Here is a 16,649-nt window from a genome sequence, read left to right on the forward strand (position 1 = left end):
GCCAATATTATGTGAATCAAGCCCTCCAGCCTTTCCGTCTTCAGTATCCATACCTTTTAGTTTTTCATTACATGGATGATATCTTAATTGCTGGCCCCCACCATCCCCCTCAATGGAAACGTGATATGGTAGCCTGTGTGTCAGTTTATGGTTTGCAAATTGCACCAGAAAAGGTGCAGGAATCCTCTCCTTTTCATTACCTGAGACACAAAATGATAGCTAGCTATTCCATTCCCATAGTCCCTGAGCTTCATGTTCCGAAAACAATGAAATATGTCCAGCTACAACAATTGCTGGGCAATATCAATTGGATAAGACCATATTTTAAAATCCCTCTTGAAGTTTTACGGCCGCTTTTTTCAGCCCTAAAAGGCCATCAATCTCCTGGTGAGCAAATTACCTTGACGACTTCTCAACAGAAAACTGTTGCCCAGTTAAAGGAAATTATGCATTTCCACTGGGTCGACCGAGCAATTCTTAATGTTTTGCCAGATGTAGTCATAATGACAGATTCTGTCCAACCTTTTGCGGCCCTTATTCAGTCAGGCCCATCAAAAGTACATATTATTGAATGGTTGTGTTTACATCATACACCAAAAAACACGGTGACTCCTCATAGAATCATAGAATCATAGAGTTGGAAGAGACCACAAGGGCCATCGAGTCCAACCCCCTGCCAAGCAGGAAACACCATCAGAGCACTCCTGACATATGGCTGTCAAGCCTCTGCTTAAAGACCTCCAAAGAAGGAGACTCCACCACACTCCTTGGCAGCAAATTCCACAGTCGAACAGCTCTTACTGTCAGGAAGTTCTTCCTAATGTTTAGGTGGAATCTTCTTTCTTGTAGTTTGGATCCATTGCTCCGTGTCTGCTTCTCTGGAGCAGCAGAAAACAACCTTTCTCCCTCCTCTATGTGACATCCGTTTATATATTTGAACATGGCTATCATATCACCCCTTAACCTCCTCTTCTCCAGGCTAAACATGCCCAGCTCCCTTAGCCGTTCCTCATAAGGCATCGTTTCCAGGACTTTGACCATTTTGGTTGCCCTCCTCTGGACACGTTCCGGTTTGTCAGTGTCCTTCTTGAACTGTGGTGTCCAGAACTGGACACAGTACTCCAGGTGAGGTCTGACCAGAGCAGAATACAGTGGCACTATTACTTCCCTTGATCTAGATGCTATACTCCTATTGATGCAGCCCAGAATTGCATTGGCTTTTTTAGCTGCCGCATCACACTGTTGGCTCATGTCAAGTTTGTGGTCAACCAAGACTCCTAGATCCTTTTCACATGTACTGCTCTCAAGCCAGGTGTCACCCATCTTGTATTTGTGCCTCTCATTTTTTTGCCCAAGTGCAATACTTTACATTTCTCCCTGTTAAAGTTCATCTTGTTTATTTTGGCCCAGTTCTCTAATCTGTCAAGGTCGTTTTGAAGTGTGATCCTGTCCTCTGGGGTGTTAGCCACCCCTCCCAGTTTGGTGTCATCTGCAAATTTGATCAGGATGCCCTTGAGTCCATCATCCAAGTCGTTGATAAAGATGTTGAATAAGACCGGGCCCAAGACAGAACCCTGTGGCACCCCACTAGTCACTCTTCTCCAGGATGAAGAGGAACCATTGATGAGCACCCTTTGGGTTTGGTCAGTCAGCCAGTTACAAATCCACTGAGTGGTAGCATAGTCAAGACCGCATTTTACCAGCTTCTTTACAAGAATATCATGGGGCACCTTGTCAAATGCCTTGCTGAAATCAAGGTAGGCTACATCCACTGCGTTCCCTTCCTCTACCAGGCTTGTAATTCTGTCAAAAAACGAGATCAGGTTAGTCTGACATGACTTATTTTTCAGAAATCCATGCTGACTATTGGTGATCACAGCATTCCTTTCTAGGTGCTCACAGACTGTTTGCTTAATGATCTGCTCCAGAATCTTCCCTGGTATTGATGTCAGACTGACTGGGCGGTAATTATTTGGGTCCTCTCTTTTCCCCTTTTTGAAAATAGGGACAACATTTGCCCTCCTCCAGTCTGCCGGGACTTCGCCTGTTCTCCAGGAATTCTCAAAGATGACTGCCAGTGGTTCTGAGATCACATCTGCCAGTTCTTTTAATACTCTTGGATGCAGTTCATCTGGCCCTGGAGACTTGAATACATCTAAACTAGCCAAGTATTCTTGTACTATCTCCTTAGTTATTCTGGGCTGTGTTTCCTTTGCTGAATCATTTGCTCCAAATTCTTCAGGTCGGGCATTGTTTTCTTTATCGGAGAAGACTGAGGCAAAGAAGGCATTGAGGAGTTCAGCCCTTTCTGTGTCCCCTGTTTGCATTTCACCATCTTCTCCTCTGAGTGACCCCACTGTTTCTTTGTTCTTCCTTTTGCTACGAACATACCCATAAAAGCCTTTTTTGTTGCTTTTAACCTCTCTAGCAAGCATGAGTTCATTCTGTGCTTTAGCTTTTCTGACTTTGTGTCTACACGTGCTGACTATTTGTTTGAATTCTTCTTTGGTGGTTTCCCCCCTTTTCCATTTTTTGTACACATCCTTTTTTAATCTTAACTCAGTTAAAAGTTCTTTAGATAGCCACCCTGGCTTCTTTAGGCACCTTCCATGTTTCCGTCTCATTGGTATTGCCTGACGTTGTGCTTTTACTATCTCCCTCTTAACAAACTCCCAGCCATCATGAACTCCCTTTCCTTTTAGTATTACTGTCCATGGGATCTCACCCAGCACTTCCCTAAGTTTTATGAAGTCAGCTTTCTTAAAGTCAAGAAATTGAGTCCTAGTATGCTTGACTGCTCCTTTCCGCTGTATAGTAAACTTCAAAAGAGCATGATCACTTGCGCCTAATGATCCTTCCACTTCTACCCCACTAACCAGGTCATCAACATTGGTTAGGACCAGATCTAAAATGGCTGTTCCTCTTGTTGCTTCTCCCACTTTCTGGACAATGAAGTTGTCTGCAAGGCCAGTGAGGAATCTGTTTGACCTTATGCTCTTGGCTGAGTTTGACATCCAACAAATATCCGGGTAATTGAAGTCCCCCATTACTACTATCTCCCTTCCTTTTGCATGCTTGGCCATCTGTTCCAGGAAGGCATCATCTATGTCCTCTGTTTGGCTTGGGGATCTATAGTAAACTCCCACAATGAGGTCACTGTTATTCTTCTCTCCCTTAATTTTGACCCAAATGCTCTCACTTTGGCTTTGAGGCTCTAAACCTTGCATCTCTTCACAGGTATACACATCCCTGACATATAACGCCACTCCTCCTCCTTTCTTGTCTGGTCTGTTTCTCTGAAATAGATTGTATCCCTCCATTATTACATTCCAATCGTGGGACTTATCCCACCAGGTTTCAGTGATGCCTATTATGTCATATTTAGTTTGCTGTACCAAGAGCTCAAGCTCATCTTGTTTATTTCCCATGCTTTGCGCATTAGTGTACAGACATTGAAGTCCATTAATCATTCCCCCGTGTCTCTTATTTAAGGATTTTTTCCTCCCACCACTAGGTCTGCGTGCTGTTTGCTCCATTTGGTCTATGACATTTGGATGATCATCTTCATCAATTGATAGACTCCTACCTTCAGGAGCACTGTCTCCCTCCCCCACATTAGTCAGTTTAAAGCCCTCCTGATGAGGTTTCTGAGATTTTTGGCAAAAACATTTCTCCCAACCGTTGTGAGGTGCATCCCATCGCTTGCCAGAAGTCCATCTTCAAGAAACTGCAGTCCGTGATCTAAGAATCCAAACCGTTCCTGTTTACACCATTTGCGAAGCCAGCTGTTCACTTCCACTATTTTCCCCTCTCTCCCTGGACCACGTCGTTCAACTGGGAGGACAGATAAGATGACAATTTGTGCATTTAATTGCTTCAATTTCCTGCCCAGAGCCTCGTAGTCTCTTTTGATCTTCTGGAGGCTATTGCTTGCAGTGTCATTGGTTCCCACATGAACCAAGAGGAAGGGGTATTTGTCAGTGGGTTTTATGATTCCTTGCAGTCGTTCAGTTACACCTTGGATCTTAGCCCCAGGGAGACAGCACACTTCCCGAGACATCTTGTCAGGCCCACAGATCACTGCTTCTGTTCCCCTCAGTAGGGGATCCCCTATCACCACTACACGCCTCCTCATAGGTTTGGTCGGGGTTCTTCCGTGAGCTGTCCATTCCAAGGTCGCCTGCACATTCCCTGAGGACAGACTTTGCCGCTCGTCTTCATATACCTGATCGACTGTAATGAGGGAGAGATCCTCAAATGGAGTCTGCTCTTCGTCTTCCATGCTAGGGGAGAGGACCTCAAAGCGATTGTGTATTTCTAAACAATCAGAGCGAACCCTGGGCCTCCTACTTCTTTGAGTCACGTTTCTCCATATATCTGGCTCCTGTGTTGGTGAACTAGCCTCCTTCTCAGGGGAGTCCCCTGTCTCCTCCTTGGTGGAGACGGTGTGCTCTGTTGCTTCCAAGAAGAGCTCCAGCTCTCTAATTCTTTGGAGCGTATCTACACGTTCCTCCAGTTGCTGGACTTTGTCTTTTAAGAGGGCAATCAACATGCAATTGCTGCAGGTAAAGCTGCCTGCAACCTTTGGCAAGATGGCAAACATTGCGCAGGAACCGCAGGTGACTGCAGCTGTTCCCTCCCCCTCCATCTTGAGAACGTGTCGTTGGGGGTGGCTACAGCGGTCCTCCATCATAAAAAGCGTGAAGACAGGACAAATAACTCCCCCCACAAAAAAACCTAGGTCTCCCCCAACAAACGTTTGAGACTAGCTCCCTTAAATCTAAAAGATGGATCAAACTGCCCTGCAAGCTCTGATAAGCTCCTCCCACAGCTAATCACCTGCCTCAACAGAAACCCTGCCCCCTCTGACCTTTGCACAGGGAAAGCAGCTAATCAGCCACAAAGAAACACACACACACACACACACACACACACACACACGAAAACCCTTTTTGCTCCTTCTTCAACTGCTGCCTTGCAAGACTCCTTTAGTGGACCTCCTTGCTCAGCTCATCAGCAAGGGGCGCCGTCGATGCAAAAGTCTCTTTGGTATCGATTGCCACCAAATTATTGTGCCCATGCCCTTGGAGCAATGGGAGACTGTTCTTTCTACTAGCATGGATTTGCAGTGCGCTTTAGCCGATTTTGTCGGCTTGGTGGACTGCCATGTCCCCGCCGATCCTCGCCTGCAAATGGGTAGACAATTTTCCCTATCTTTCTCTTCCATATTGTCTTCTGTCCCTTTGGATGCCCCTACTGTTTTCACTGATGGAGCCCCCTCCAGGGGGGTGGTTGCATGGCAACAAAATGAGGAATGGCACAGCCTCTATACTCTCCCACAAAAATCAGCTCAGCGTGCTGAGTTGGCAGCTGCAGTTAAAGCTCTGCATCATTTTTCCTCACAGCCAATTAATTTGGTAGTGGATAGCCTTTATGTTGCCAATGTTATAACTCATTTACAGGGCAGCTATGTAAGTCCCTTATTGGATGACAATCTATTGAGCCTTTTCCTGTCCTTGCAATTGCTCCTCTCCAATCGCTCCCACCCACTATTTGTGGTGCACATTCGCTCTCACCAACCCTTCCCAGGCCTTCTCACTGATGGTAATGCAAAAGCAGACTCTTTGCTTAGGGCTTTGCCTGTCTCCCCCATTGAAAGTCATGCTTTCCATCATCTTAGCCGCCAATTCCAAATTCCGTTGGAAGCGGCTCGTGCAATTATCCAACAATGCCCTCAATGCTCTAATCAGAATGGCCACCTCAGCCCTGGTGTCAATCCCCATGGGCTGGAGGCCAACCAGTTGTGGCAAATGGATGTAACTCACTTCTCCCCTTTCTCACCTTGGAAATTTATACATGTCTGCATTGATACATTTTCTGGCTTTATTTGGGCCATCCCTCAAAGGGGAGAACAGGTTAAACATGTTTGCAATCATCTTGTTCGTACCATGTCAGTCATGGGCAAGCCTCATTCCTTAAAAACTGACAATGCCCTAGCGTACTGTGCAAAAACCTTTGCTCAGTTCTGTGAAACTTGGAATATTCACCATTTATTTGGCATCCCTTACAATTCTCAAGGCCAAGCTATTGTTGAACGTGCCAACCGCACCCTAAAGGCTGCCTTACTTCGGCAGGAAAAAAAGGCCGGAGTCCCAGCCTCACTTTCAGAAAAGGAAGGCTGGTTGGCTAGTGTTCTCTTTACACTCAATCATTTGAATGTCTCTATACAGGATCATCAACCCTATACTCGCCTCCAAAAACATTTCCAGCAAAAAGAGATACTTCCAGCCCCGCTGGTCCGTTATAAAATATTACCCTCCAACGAATGGAGTGAACCAGTAAAACTGATCACCTGGGGAAAGGGTTATGCTGCAGTTTTTACTCCACAGGGTGCTCGCTGGGTTCCCGCAAGCTGCATCCGCCTCTACCATGGCATGGCAACAGGCCCTGCAGAATCCGATACCCCAGTTCAACTGTCAACTCCAGATCGCCCAGGATGCGGCGCCCAGCCCCCCCAGGACTCGCAAGCGGGGAAATCGTAATGGACCAGTGACGTGGGGCCAAGTAAAATCACTCTCATTTCAAGCTGAACAGCTTAGAAAAGGAAAACAGCTAGAAGCAACCCCTGATAATTTACTTCTGTGTCTCATTTCCTGCCTTAATATAAATTCCATGATAGTGCTCATTTTCAGCGTTTTGTTTTTGCCCCTCTCTGCTTCCGCTCCTAATAGCGGTGGTTCCACACCAATAAATGTGTGGGAATCTTTTGCAAAACCCCTCAGTGTTTCTTCCTTTTGTCTAACCCAGCAGGTATCGATAGGTGAAATCCTTGGCTCTAGCCTTATCCCTGTTTGCCATTACCCTTTTGACATACAAAATGATACCTGGTTTTATTCATCCCTACCCCAAAATGATTCTCTCCGCACCCTTGGTTATTCCGGTTACTGTGTCTGGGGTACCCAAGTGCGCCGGCGCCCACTTCTGGCCATTGATTTGTTGACCCCATACGTGGCTTCCTTTAATGTCACTTGCGCCCGTATGGTCAATTGCACAAAAACCAACTGTGTGAAAATGGGCAAGGATAATTTTAATTGCTTTAATTATTTAAATATTTCTTATGTATATAAATATACAGAGCTGCCTGAAGGCTGGTTTTGGTCGTGTCCAGGCTATACATTCAATTATATTCCAGCAAACATCAGCCATGGCACACCCTGTTGCTTAAGCCGTTTGTCCATCATTTTACCCAAAAAGCATCATTTATCCCGCTCTCGATATCGCCGCTCTGTGGAATTGACTAATGATTGTGATGATTCTGTTTCTCTTTCCAGTAGGTCTGAATATATTTCCTTAGCTGTTTCTCTCTTAGGAGTCCCTGGATTGGCTGTACGGAATAGTATGAACATTAACTCTTTAGCTTGCTCCGCTGCAAAAGCTCTGAATTTCACTTCACAAGCTCTTCACCTTTTGAATAAAGAACAGAGAGAACTACCGTATTTTTCACACCATTGGACGCACATTTTTCCCATTAAAAACTAAGGGGGAAAGTCTGTGCGTCCTATGGAGCGAATGTGTGGTCCTGGGACTTCCCCCTCCAGCCCCTCCAAGCTCAGGTTGCAGCGGAGAGGCTGTGTGGGTGGCTGGGGAAACCCCGGGCTTCCCCATTCAGCCCGACAAACAGCTGAGAGGCTGCGTGGGCGGCTGGGGGAAGCCCTGGGATTCCCCATTCAGTGCTACGAGCTCCCCATTCAGTGCTACGAGAGGGCGGTCAGCGCGCAGCGGAGAGGCTGCCTGTAACTTGCCCTCCGTCCAGTGAGCCACTCTAGGGGGCTGGCTGGGGGAAGCCCTGGGATTCCCGTTGAGTCGGAGGAGCTCAGGGCGGTCAGCGCGCAGCGGAGAGGCTGCCTGTAACTTGCCCTCCGTTCCATGAGCCGCTCTAGGGGGCTGGCTGGGGGAAGCCCTGGGATTCCCATTGAGTCGGAGGAGCTCAGGGCGGTCAGCACGCAGCGGAGAGGCTGCCTGTAACTTGCCCTCCGTTCCATGAGCCGCTCTAGGGGGCTGGCTGGGGGAAGCCCTGGGATTCCCATTGAGTCGGAGGAGCTCAGGGCGGTCAGCGCGCAGTGGAGAGGCTGCCTGTAACTTGCCCTCCGTCCTGTGAGCCGCTCTAGGGGGCTGGCTGGGGGAAGCCCTGGGATTCCCATTGAGTCGGAGGAGCTCAGGGCGGTCAGCGCGCAGTGGAGAGGCTGCCTGTAACTTGCGCTCCGTCCCGTGAGCCGCTCTAGGGGGCTGGCTGGGGAAGCCCTGGGCTTCTCCATTGAGTCCAACGTGAGCCGCTCTAGGGGGCTGGCTGGGGAAGCCCTTTACAATGAGCCGGAAGATTTGGACATCCCCTTCTGCCCCTCCCCCCTGGTTATTGTGCCGGTAATTCCCAGCATTTCCTCCTTTTGCTCCGGTTCCACGAGGCAAGGCAGCTGCCCTCCACAGACATCCAGAAATGTGAGATCTCCCTCTCTCTTCCTTCTTTCCCTCCCTCCCTCTTCCAACTTAAAAATATTGGGGGGGGGGCAGTTAAGCGCCCAATAGTAAACATTGGAGATACTGTACTGTACATTACTGACAGTTCCTTACCACTGTATTTTCTTGCAGAAAACCTCCCCCATTCTGATAAGGATGATAAAGCATAAAAGACTAGCATATAAGATTCCTTTTAAACTAGAGGTAGTAAAATATGCTAAGGAGCATGGAAACAGAGCAGCAGAGAGACATTTTGGACCACCTCCAACTGAAAAAATGATAAGACAGTGGAGGAAACAGGAGGATCAGCTGCAAAAAGCAGATAAAAGCAAGCACACTTTTCGTGGACATGCTGCAAAGTGGCCACAGATGGACATTGCCATGAAAGAATGGATCACAAAGCAGCGGAATAAAGGCTTCGCAGTCTCTACAAAAATGATAATATATGAAGCCAAACGCATTGCTTTAGAGAAAGGCATTCACGATTTTACTGGCTCACCATCATGGTGCTACAGATTTATGAAGCGATGTGGCCTTGCCATGCACACTAAAACTAGAACTGCACAAAAAATGTCAGAAGAATATGAATCTAAGATTCTGTCTTTTCATAAATTTGTAATTGATGCTAGGAAGAGAAATGGATTTGAAATTGGCCAGATTGGGAATATGGATTGTCAGGGAACTGCCATCGGAAGGAAGGGAAGTGAAAGGGCTCACACAGGTTGGGAGAGACTCAGCAGCTGAAGAGGGAACCAGTAGGGGGAGAGGAGCTGAGCTGAGGGAAAGGGAGCTGGAGGGATGGCTCAGAGACACTTCCAGCGAAAACAGTGGGGAGGTTTCAGGACCTCCTGTAGGGACACCCACTCCTCGCCGGAAACTGTCACGCAGAGAGTCCAGAAGACGTGTTTCCGTTAAGGAGCTTTTATGTTGGAAGCGATTCCGAAAGCAACCACTGTCGGAAACTGCCAGCGACTGACGGAGCCATGTTTAAGGGGCTCCGTTACAGACAGAGGTTTGCAAACTTGACCAAACTCTGAGGGACTAGGATTTTACACACAAGCAGCTCATCGTCCCATCACAGCATTCCGACAGTCTTCGTGAGAAGCTTGTGCAGGAGAAGGCATCATGAGCAACCCAGCCGGAACCGGAGAAGCAGGAGCTGGAGCGGGTCCAAGCCTGGAAGAAAGGTACCGGGTGTTGGAGGTCCAGCTAGCGCTGCAGACGGCGAGGCTTGAGGAGAGGAGGGCTCAGGATGCAGACAAAAAGGGGAAAGACACCCAGCTCGTCAGAAAGGTACCAGGATTGGTGCAGAAGTTTGGGGGGGAGCCCAAAGACTATCATGGCTTTCGGACAGAGATGCAATATGCCCTCAATCTGCAGTTTGATGAATTCCCTGACGAGGAATCACGAGTGGCTTTCGTGATTGGGCATCTTGAAAAGGGGGCGAGAGACTGGGTTAGACCCCTGATGGCAGCGAATAGTGACGTCCTAAAGGACACGATGAAGTTCTTTCGCGCCATGGATCTGATGTTTTCCAGCGATATTGAACAGGGAGTGGTCCGCAGACAGTTAATGGCTTGCAAACAGGGGAGCCGATCTGTCCGTGAGTACTGGACTGAGTTCACCATGTTGATCCATAAATTGGGGTGGGATCTATCGGCGGAACCCATTCAAATGCTCTTTGAAGAAGGGCTTTCTTCGGCTGTGAAAGACGAACTTTCCCGGGCGCCCAGGGCGGAGTCTATGGACCAGCTGACCAAATCAGCGCTGACCATAGGAGCGCGCCAGGAGGCGAGAGCATTGGAGAGGCGGGAAGGGAAGGGGGAACGTTGGAAGGAGTTCCGCATTCCAGACATTCCAGAGCCAACTTTCCCGCCGGCAGAGCCGATGGAAATCGGAACAGCGCGCGCGCGCGCAGTTTCAAAGCCCAGTGAGGGGGGAAAGAAGGAGGGAAAAGGCGCCCGGAAATGCTATCTCTGCCAACAGCCAGGTCACTTTGCCAGAGTCTGCCCCCAGAGGAAGGAATGGCAAGGGATGGTAGGAGCTGTGGAGGGAAGAGAGGAAGAAATACCGAAGCAAGTAAAAGCCAACGCCTGGCTGCCACCGTCGGGGCACAGCAGCCAGGCCAAAGAGCAGTGAAAGTGCCCACGCCAGAACCTCCTAAACCCGCCCTAGTGATAGAAGTGGCGCTAGAGCTGCCAAACGGACACCCTCTAAAGATAAAGGCGCTGTTGGACTCAGGCAGCTCCTGCAATTTCATGAGCAAAGAGTTTGCAGCTGAACACCAGATACAGACGATCCCTTTAAGCAACCCCCTGCAGGTGACCACGATCGATGGCAGGGAGCTGTTGGGAGGAGAAGTCAGCTTGCAGACCGTCCCAATGATAATGAAGGTGGCAAGGCACACCGAACTGATAGCGTTTAATGTGGCCACCTTGGGAGGAGCTCCCATTATATTGGGGATGAGCTGGCTAGCGTTACATGATCCGCTGGTGGGCTGGCATCAGAGAGTGGTTTCTTTTGGTTCAGCACATTGCTTAGAACACTGCAAAGAGGGAAAGGGTTTGGCAGGGGCCCAAGCCACCCTAGCAGGGACTGAAGTAACGGAGAACGTGAAGGTACCACGACAATACGCAGATCTCCGCGACGTCTTCAGCGAAAGGGAAGCTGACCAACTACCCCCGCATAGACCCTTTGACTGTCAAATCAATTTACTCCCTGGGGCACAGCTCCCTGTAGGCAAGCTGTACGCCATGTCAGACAGAGAGATGCAGGAGCTAAGAGAGTTCATTGACAAGAACCTGAAGAGAGGGTTCATCAGAGAGTCCAGGGCGGTGGGGGGCAGCCCAGTGTTTTTTGTGGATAAAAAAAACACGAACAAGCCGAGGCTTGTGTGTGACTTCAGGGCCTTAAATGCAGTGTCAGAACCAGTGGCTTTCCCTATGCCCAGGATTGACGACATTTTGACAAGGGTCAGGAAGGGAAAGATTTTTACTAAACTGGACCTAAGGGGGGCGTACAACCTGATACGAATAAGGAAGGGGGATGAATGGAAAACCACCATGTTCACCCCTTTGGGGGCATTTGAATATTTAGTTATGCCCTTCGGCCTACAAGGAGGCTCCGCGTGCTTTCAATCGTTTATGAACCACGTCCTGGGGCCTTTGCTTTACAAGAATTGTGTGGCCTTCTTAGACGACGTGTTGGTGTATTCTGAGAATGAGGAGCAGCATGTGAGAGACGTCAGAGAAGTGTTGAGCAGGCTGCAAGCCAACCAGCTGTGGGTGAAACTGGAGAAGTGTCAGTTTCATACCAAGGAGGTGGAATTCCTGGGGTATCGCCTGTCAGACAAGGGATTGGCCATGGATCCCGGCAAGGTCCAGGCGGTGCTGGAATGGAAAACACCCAAAACAAGGAAGGATGTGCAGAGGTTCCTAGGATTTGGGAACTTCTATCGTAAGTTCATCCGAAACTTTGCCCACCTGACGGCGCCCATTACGGACTGTCTCAGCAGTAAGAAGAAGTTCGTTTGGACTGAGGAGGCGGAGCGAGCATTTGAGGAACTAAAAAGGGCCTTCGCCTCGGAACAACAACTCCTGCATGTGGATTTACAAAAACCGATGAGAGTGGAAACTGACGCATCAGACAGAGCTATTGGGGCGGTGCTTCTGCAGCCAGGGAAGGAGGAGTCAGAGTGGAGACCGTGTGCCTTTTTTTCGCGAAAGCTGAACAAATCCGAGAGGAACTACACGGTGTATGACCGAGAACTACTAGCCATTCATGAGGCGTTCCGGAGATGGAGGCACCTGCTAATTGGCGCACAACATAAGGTGCAAGTGTGCACTGACCACAAGAACCTAGAGTATTGGAGGACGGCACGAGTGCTCAACCAACGGCAAGTGAGATGGGCCCAGGAGTTCTCCAAATTTAACTTTGAGATTTGTTACGTGCCAGGCCCAGAGAACATTAGGGCGGACGCTCTCTCACGCAAACCTGAATATTTGGAGGGGGAGGGAGCACCCGAAGAGAGACATGTCATTCCAGAGGACCGCTGGGTGTGTGGGGCGGCATTGGTGGGACAAAGAGAACTGGTAGAGGAAACAGAGAATGATGAATACGCCCAGAATAAGCTCAGAGGTCTTAGGGGTGAGGGAGAGGAACCAGGGGGTTTCGAGGAAAGAAATGGAGCTTTGTATTACAAAGGGGCACTGTATATCCCTGAAGGAGACTTAAGGGGGAGGGTACTCAAGCAGTTGCACGACAGCCCCACGACGGGGCATTTTGGACAACACAAAACCATGTGGTTGGTCACCAGGGAATTTTGGTGGCCTAAGGTGAGGGAAGATGTACGGGAGTATGTAAGAGGGTGTGAGCAATGCCAGCGAGCCAAAGGGGAGAGGCGGGCACCGGCGGGGCTATTAGAACCCTTACCAACCCCAGAACGACCTTGGGAGGCAGTGTCGATAGATTTTATGACTGATCTGCCGAAGTCCAAGGGGAAAACAGCCATCATGGTGGTGGTAGACCTACTAACAAAGATGTGCCACTTTGTAGCCTGCTCGCATGCAGTCACGGCGGAAGAGACAGCGAAGTTATTTGTAGAACACATTTTTAGGTTGCACGGGGTGACATTGAGGGTGGTCTCAGACCGAGGAAAACAATTTACTTCCAGGTTCTGGAGGAAGCTCATGAGCTTACTGCAGGTGGAGGTCAACTTTTCGACTGCCCGGCACCCTGAAACCAACGGGCAGGCGGAAAGAGCAAACGGGGTCCTCCAGCAATACCTGAGGTGTTATGTCAATGACAGAGAGAATGACTGGGTAGAAAAGTTGGCGCTGGCGGAATTTGCCTACAACAATGCCGAGAATGTGTCCACAGGGATGAGCCCCTTCTTGGCTAATTATGGGTGTCATCCCAGGGCTTTCCCAGGGGGAGAAGGGGAGAGATGGGGTGTCCCGGCAGCCGAGCATTTTGTAGAAGAAATGGAAGCAATCCATCGTCAGCTCCAACTCAACTTAGAAAGGGCGAAGGAAGAATACAAGAGGCAGGCAGACAAGAACCGAAGGGAAGGTGAAACCATAAGGGTGGGAGATAGGGTGTGGCTGTCAACCCAAGGGTTGCCGTTCAAAGGAGGTTGTAAGAAATTAAGACCCAGGAGATTGGGTCCCTTTGAGGTCATTCAACAGGTCAACCCAGTGGCTTTCAGGCTCCGGTTACCCAACCACATGAAACTGCACCCAGTATTTCACAGGTCGTTACTGTCACCGTATGAGGGGGGACGAGAAGGGATGGCCACTCGGGGACCGGTCATAGAAGAAAGGGAATGCAGCAGCCATGTGGCAGAAATCCTCGACGCCAGATGGAAGGGGGATCAGGTGGAGTATTTGGTAGCGTGGGAAGGAGAACCGGAGTCAGAAAACACTTGGGTAATGGCAGAAGATATCAATGACGAGGTATTGATAGAAACGTTCCATCAAAGGTTCCCAAGGAAACCTCAGCCTGTGGAGAGGTTCCGGAGGGAATACTTTGGGACCACCGATGAGGAGGAGGAGTTGGAAGGATTCTCGGAATCGGAAGGGGAAGGGGAGATGGACTCTGAGGAGGAGGAGTACTTCGAGACCAGGAACCGCAACAGGTGGAGAGAAGTGTTCGGGACATCGGAAGATGAAGGAAGTTCATTCCGGGGTTTTGCCTCCTCACCGCCCGTAGAGGAGGGGGCGAGAGGGGATGAAGGGGGCCCTGGAGGGGAGGTGGATGTCAGGGAACTGCCATCGGAAGGAAGGGAAGTGAAAGGGCTCACACAGGTTGGGAGAGACTCAGCAGCTGAAGAGGGAACCAGTAGGGGGAGAGGAGCTGAGCTGAGGGAAAGGGAGCTGGAGGGATGGCTCAGAGACACTTCCAGCGAAAACAGTGGGGAGGTTTCAGGACCTCCTGTAGGGACACCCACTCCTCGCCGGAAACTGTCACGCAGAGAGTCCAGAAGACGTGTTTCCGTTAAGGAGCTTTTATGTTGGAAGCGATTCCGAAAGCAACCACTGTCGGAAACTGCCAGCGACTGACGGAGCCATGTTTAAGGGGCTCCGTTACAGACAGAGGTTTGCAAACTTGACCAAACTCTGAGGGACTAGGATTTTACACACAAGCAGCTCATCGTCCCATCACATGGATGAAGTCCCTCTAACCTCTGATGTGCCATCAAATAGGACTGTTGATCAGAAAGGTGCCAAAACTATCGCCGTGAAAACCTCTGGACATGAGAAAACCCATTACACTGTTGTGTTGTCTTGCTGTGCAGATGGCACCAAATTGCCACCCATGTTAATTTTCAAAAGGAAAACATTTCCAAAAGAAGTGATTCCACGAGGAGTTGTTGTACATGTTTATGAGAAAGGATGGATGGACGAAAATGGAATGAGAGTATGGGTTGAAAAAGTGTGGTCCAAACGTCCTGGAGGGCTTTTGAAAAAACCTGCCTTATTAGTACTTGACCAGTTTAGAGCACATATTAGCGAAACTACAAAAAAGTGCTTTAAAGAAGTGAAGACTCATCTAGCTGTAATTCCTGGAGGTCTTACCAGCCAGTTGCAACCTCTCGATGTTTCCATCAACAAGCCATTTAAGATCTTTATACGAGAAGAGTGGAACAAATGGATGGCTGCTGGTAATCATGATCTAACACCCACTGGACGAATGAAGAGGCCCACTATCACTCAAGTTTGTGAATGGGTGAAAACATCATGGCACTCGGTGAAGGAGGAAATCGTTGTCCGGTCATTCAAAAAATGTGGCATTAGCAATGCTTTGGATGGTAACGAAGATGGTATTTTACATGAAGATAGCGAAGAAAGTGATGTCAGTGATTGTGAGCAACTGAGCTCCACAAATTCTGACTCTAGCAGTGATGAGTTCTTGGGGTTCACAGAAGACTAGAAGAGTACTCAAACTTTAAAGTCTATCTTCATTTGTTAATGACAGTGATGATGGTTCTTAATGCCATTGTTGACTGCTGTTCACTTTACATGGCTGTAATATGATTCTGATACACTGGTTGTTTATTAAATACAGTAGTTTATACAACATTTGATTCAGAATATTTTTTACTTGTTTTCCTCCTCTAAAAACTAGGTGCGTCCTTTGCTCCGGTGCGTCCAATGGTGCGAAAAATACGGTACATCATGGACTTTTACAAAATCGTGCTGCTATTGACTATTTGCTCATGCTTCATCATTATGGCTGTGAACAAGTGAATGACATGTGTTGTTTCAATATTACTGATAATTCTAAAGCCATTCAAAAGCAAATCTCTCATTTGCAAAATCTTACACATCACATTAAACAAGACGTTGGATTTTCTGGCCTCTGGGATTCGTTCACCCAGTGGCTCACTGGCTGGTTGCCAAACCTGAATTGGCTTTGTAATCTTTTTCAATATGCTATTGTCATAATATGTATATTAATTTTGCTATGCTGCTTCATCCAATGCATTCCTGGTCTCATGCGTCTTTGGTCTAAGTTTTTTTCTCCTCCTCTGCCACCTAATAAATGTTACGATATTGAGGCAATGCAGCCGCGAGCTGCTGGTAGCTTGAAAGCAAAACATAATGGGAATGTTGGGACTGTTCCGTGGGAAACAGAGGGACAGTCAATTCACAGTGCAGAGGGCACCGGAATTAGCTCAGAGTGTAATATGACATGGACAGGAAGTGTTTGTTCTCTCTCGACTACTGGAGTATGAAGAGAGCAGTCATGTTTTCTGTAACGCTGCAAAGACAGAAATAAAGGCATGTAAATACATTTCTGTCTATCTCTTTCCCCTGCCCGGGGGGGGGCAGGAAAGAGGGGGGGGTGTTCTTCTCACGCTGAGAAGGATCGCCTATCGCGACCTCTGCCTGGATCTTGCCGGGAAAGCAGACAGGGAGGTCAACAGGAGACCAAGCCGGGTGCCTGGGAGAGTTGCAAGTTTCTCCTGATAAAGGCTTGATTTCCGACAATAAAATCATTGCTGCCTACTTTGCGAAGTGGCAGCACCACCAGTAAATAATAGGGGAGATGTGGGCGGACTTATTTCGGGCATGCGCTGGCATACCACGTATCCCGAAGTATTTTTGTCCCATCCACCCTGAAATCACAAAGCA

The sequence above is a fragment of the Podarcis pityusensis genome (genome assembly GCF_964106645.2).
Source record: "Podarcis pityusensis genome assembly, chromosome: 4".
In the NCBI taxonomy this organism is placed as follows: domain Eukaryota; kingdom Metazoa; phylum Chordata; class Lepidosauria; order Squamata; family Lacertidae; genus Podarcis; species Podarcis pityusensis.